The sequence below is a fragment of the Desmodus rotundus genome, chromosome 1 (assembly GCF_022682495.2).
Source record: "Desmodus rotundus isolate HL8 chromosome 1, HLdesRot8A.1, whole genome shotgun sequence".
NCBI classification, from domain to species: domain Eukaryota; kingdom Metazoa; phylum Chordata; class Mammalia; order Chiroptera; family Phyllostomidae; genus Desmodus; species Desmodus rotundus.
In genome coordinates, this window is record NC_071387.1 from 120,918,252 (window position 1) to 120,923,687 (window position 5,436).

Below are 5,436 nucleotides of genomic sequence, written 5' to 3' on the forward strand. Positions count from 1 at the left end.
TTATCTCTCTGATAGAAGAAAAACCCAACCTTTTATTCAGTTCACATTTTTCTTGGTTTTGGAAACATTAATCTTTTATGGTTTTAAGAAACATTGCATAAATAGAAATCATTTTTCTCCCTTGTAATGTGGTCTTTAGCAGTGTTTGTTCTCAAAGACCATACTACATAAAAATCTACCATCGCCATTTCTGAAATTTTATCCATTCATTCATCAGACTGGCTCTGTGGGCATTGGGGAAGGCTACACAGGACACAGGCCAGTTGAGGAGGCAGATAAACAAGTGGACTCGGGGCTCAGTGTGACGCATGCTGGGGTAGAGGTCATCCTGGGAGGTGGGGGAAACACGGAGTGGGGAGTAGGTACCCCAGACGAGTCAGAGAGGGCTCCGCAGCTGGACTTCACGTTTTGCTTTGAAGGAAGAAGAGAAGTGGACAAAGTGAGAGGTGGGGAAAGGCATGTACACAGAAGGAGCGATGTGACCAAAGGCACGGCAATAACAAATGTTTGTTAGATGCTTACCATGTGCCAGGCATGCTTCCCGGGGCTTTATCTGCGTTTCAGCCCTCACTATAACCCCATGAGGTAGGAATATTTATCCTCATTTTGGGTGTGGCAGCTGAGGCAAAGTGAATTTCAAACTTGTACCTGGCATTCCAGGACGTGGCCCCAAGCAGTCTGGCTCCAGAGCTGAGTTGCTGACCGCTGCCCTGCACTACCTGGGCAGTGCTGGGAGATGCCACGTTGGGGGAGCTGTACGTAGGAGGGGGAACATAGATGGGGTTATTAAGAGACAAGGAAGGTCTTTCAGAATTCCGAAAGGTCTTGAATGTCAGGCTGGTAAGTCTGGACATCTCCATGTAGACAATGGGGAGTCACTTAAGCATTTAGATGGGGGAGAGATGAGATCAGTTTGTACTATGGACGGTTGCCCAGGCAGTAACATGGCGTACGGATTAGAGGGGCAAAGGCCAGGGGCAGAGGGGCCTAGGAGGAGATGAAGGGGGCCGAGGAGGGGGAGATGACGAGGCCTGACCCAGGTGGCGTTGAGGGAAATGGTGGGGAGGGGCCAGCTGGAAGCATGGTAAATGCATCACTAAGTGGGTAAGGTCCCCAGCTGCCCAGCTGCAAGATCAACCCAGACACTGCATTTAGTTTCCTCCTTCCCTGTGGACTGACTTGGGTGGGGGTCAGGCTGGCCAGATGGAGGACACTCTCCCTGGTGAGGCCACCGGGCAGAGCCCAAGGTCACAGCCAGGCAGGCTTTTCTACTCCCGGGCAGCCCCCAGCCTTCGAATGGGAGCCATTCACCCTAAGTGGCAGTCCTGGGGCTGAACATGTACGAATGACCCAGGGACGTGGATAATGGCGTGGGGGTTGCCTGGGGGCGTGGGGGGCTGGCTAGAGGACAGCAAAGGGGAAAACTGGGTCAACTGTAATAGCATAAACAATACAATTAAAAATAAAAAAGAAAAGAAAAGAAAGAAAAAAGAAAAAGGAGTGGCTGACCTGTCTTCCGCAGTTATCACAAGGACACAGCAAGGAACACGGAGTATGTATTTGGTTTCCATACCTGGTACCTGATGCAGGACTTCTAAAACCTTCGCAATTTCCTGAGTGACAAATGAGATAGGACCATCTTTTTATTCATAACAAGGCCCTTTCAACAGACTATTGAACCCAAGGAGGGGTCACGGGAGCCCCTGCCTTTGTAGCCCCCTCCAACAGAAGTGACGTTACCCTGGGCACCCAGCACTTAACAACTGACATCTGAACTGGGGGCAGTCTTGTGGGGCTGAGCCCTAAACCTGTGGGGTCTGCCCCGACTCCAGGTAGTCGGTGTCAGAATTGAATTGAATTGTAGGACACCCCCTTGGTATCCGGAAAGTCAAAGAACTGGTTGTTGTAGGGAAAAAAACCACACACACATTTGGTGTCAGGGTTGTAGGTAAAAACGGTTTCGAATCATCACCATCTGTCTTTCTCTCTGAGCTACGAGCTTCCCAGGGCATGAGACGGATGGCTCACCAGCACGCCCAGGGCCCAGCTGTGGGCCTGGCACGGGAGCGCGTTGTAAAAGCCCAGGGAGTAAGAGAATGAACAGAGGCTCCCCCAGCTTCCCAAAGAGAGAGAAGGAAAAACAGCTGGAACTGCCAGAAATATGACAGAGAAGAGTCAAAAAGACATGGAATTAGCTACATACACGTGAAACACAATTCGTGCTTCTCTTTACGCTGTAGTAGCATAAAGAATAGTAACCTTCTCAACGAGACAGAAGACGAGAGCTGCACCACCGGGTGCACGGCAGCGGAATCCAGCAGTTGTGCCCCCTCTCCCCAAACACTCTACCCGCTCGCTCGAGTACACCCCACGTTCATGTTGACAAGGGCGTAGCTTTGCGTTGCGGGAAAGACAAATGTCTTACTCTCCTTCAATTATTAGGTATATTGGTCATGGTCAGCTATGGTTTCTGTCTTGGTAAGTGTGATTATTGGAAAAAGATGTGAAAATCACAGTCTGTGTTCATATTTCTAAGGGTTCAGCTCAGGCCATCTAAAAATCATGCGCATAGTTGAAATGTGGCTCCAGTGTGTACGCTGAGCACCCATCAGTCTGACCCCGAGGGTCGGACCCCTTGCTTAAGAATACCGATAATATGTCTTTGGACATGCAAGAATTGGAGGCAAAGAAATGTGGAGTTGGAGGAATCTGGGGCCAGCTTACTCCCTGCAGGCTCAAGATCAGCCATCCCATATAGAGGGGGAAAAAAAAGAATGCCGATAATATATTATATGTTGGTTTCTTACTCTTCAATGATGGAGTCAAAATGGTGGGACCCATTGCTTCAAGTATTTTTCCTTATCACCAATAATTAATTTCTATACAAATGATGCCAATATAGATATAGAAAATAATATAGTTTTAAGCTAGGAGACCACACATAGTTTGAAATTTGTGATGGATACATTAAATTTTATTTTTTATTTATTTAAAAAATGTTATTTATGTGTGTATGTATGTATATATGTATTTGTTTATTTTGAGAGAGACGGGAATGGAGGGAGAAAGAAAGGGAGAGAAATGTTGATGTGAGAGAGAGACATCGATCGGTTGCCTCTTGCATGTGCCCTGACCCGGGACGGAACCGACAACCCAAGTATGTGCCCTGACCAGGAATTGAACCAGTGACCTTTTGCTTTGTGGGACGATGCCCAACCAACTGAACCACACTGGCCAGAGCCTAGATTTTATTTTTATTATGTGAGAAGTTTAAGGCAAATCTAGAAACGTTGAGGACTCCCGGTGTTTGGATTTGCAAGGGCAGGGAATGGATGCTGGAGCATGCTCTTACTCATGCCAATGTTTTGTCGACAAAATACACCTGCAGGAGAAAACCATTCACATATCATGAGGAGTTGCTGTATGGGAAAAAGAAAAATTTCTGTAAAAGTCCAGAAACAGAGAAGATGTAAAATGCATCTGAAGTCATTGCAATTGGGCGGGGCAGAGAATATTGATTTCCTGGTGAAACTGTCACTAACAAATTATCTACTCACTCATAACAGCTGGAGGAAACTAGAACATACCTGAAATTTAGAGTTAAACGTATTTTATTCCTTGGAAAATAGTGTTTATCATTAAGTCATGACAAGTATATTTTATCTATGAATAAAGGCAATTTGGAGGGAGTTGCTGGAACAGATAAAGCGAGGTATACTAACTTATGAATCCATTGATGCCTATAAAAGTTAGCAAATTTAAAATGAAATCATTATAGGCCCTGGCTGGTGTGGCTCAGTGGATTGAGTGCTGGCCTGCAAACCAAAGGGTTGCCGGTTCAATTCCCAGTTAGGGAACATGCCTGGGTTGCAGGCCAGGTCCCCAGTAGGAGGTGCGAGAGAGGCAACCACACATTGGTGTTTCTCTCCCTCTTTCTCCCTCCCTTCCCCCTCTCTAAAAATAAATAAATAAATATTTTAAAAATTGAAATCACAATAAAGATAAAACCTGAAATGTTACAGGGCACACCAGATGAAATTAATGTTCCTTCACTCAATAATGCGGCAAGGCCATGGGCTGGGTAGTGAAAGAACCGCAGTAAGTTTAGGTAAGAAAAACCCCGATCACTATCTCAATTATAGAGGTGCATGGATTTTGCTAGTATTGAAAAGATGATTAAGATCAACCTCTCTGTGGTCATAAAGACACCCGCAGCACATCAGAGAGGGGTTCATAACACAGGTGGTCAGACCCACGACTGAAGGCTTGGCAACGCGGGGACATTTGGCCGCACAGCAGTATGGCATAAGGAGGGGGAACCAAAGCTGCTTAGGCATATTGCTGTGCCCATCAGCTGGACTTTGAGAAGCTGAGGCCTTTGCAGAAGAATGCGATGCGAAGTGCTTTCACTGTGTTCAATTCTTTGTTCTACACTATCCATTCATCTGTGAAAAGATTGGCGGTTACCCAAAACACATGTAACAGGAGTCGTGAAGCAGCACGCAGGACGCTGGACAGTTTGCTGAAGTCACATTGGGTCATACATCACCAGGCTTTATCTGCTGTGACTGAGTGGCTTCCAGAGATTATTGAAACTTCGGAAGCAGCATTTAATGATTATCAGACACACAGGTGGCCCATGAATCGGGGATTCCTGTACATGTGCTAAATGTTACAGGAGGTTTTTTTTTTTTCCTGATGAGCTTCAAAGTGAAACCATAGGCATGTTTTCATAGTGTTCAAAAGTAAAAGCAATCTTCACTGTTTATCATCTCAGAGAAATGATGACTATTTGAAAACCATTGGGCAGAGAGCAAAGGAAACTTGCCAAAAACTAATCTCTTGGGTTCAAAGCAAAAACAAAGCAAAGCAAAAAACCTTCCCTTCAGAGAAGAAAAATTTTGGTGTGGGGCAGGGTGTACGCTTGTGTGTGTGGCGGTGGGGCGATCCTGGAAATGCAGATAGTAAATTTTTCTCTACTTTGTCAGAACATTATCCAACGATATTCAACCCATAAATGTTTTGTTACTGTATTGCTAAATTTAAATGTATGCTTTTCAGCAAATGATTATAGTAAAACAAATTATATTTTAAATAACTGTTTAAATGCAGTTAACCAGACATATGGGATACATTTGCAGACCTGATGTAAGAAAGAGCCTAGAACTTGAGTCTTACCAGAGCTGCACAGACTTCAGCCTGTGCCATGACGGCTGGTCTGGGCTGGGCGTCAACACCTTCAACCAGTTATGCCTGCATCTTGGCTCTGCACTTGGCCCGGGCTTGACCAAGGTGAAGAGGCTTGTTTCCAATCCTGTGTTAGAGCTGGTAGCTGACACTGAGACCAGCTGGGCAGGGGCTGGTACCAAAAAGAGGGATATGAAGGAGCTCTGTTGTGCCTTGGAGAACTTTATGGAACTGTCTGAGAGGTGGGGG

At 45.8% G+C, this 5,436-nt stretch overlaps 1 non-coding gene across 1 annotated transcript; it reads left to right on the top strand.

Annotated features, from left to right (window-relative positions):
• Positions 1–2,630: 2,630 nt before the first annotated feature.
• On the top strand, positions 2,631–2,758 carry LOC112315096 (small nucleolar RNA SNORA38). Its single transcript, XR_002975860.1, has one exon. It is a non-coding gene; the product is annotated as a small nucleolar RNA SNORA38 (small nucleolar RNA).
• Positions 2,759–5,436: the final 2,678 nt, after the last annotated feature.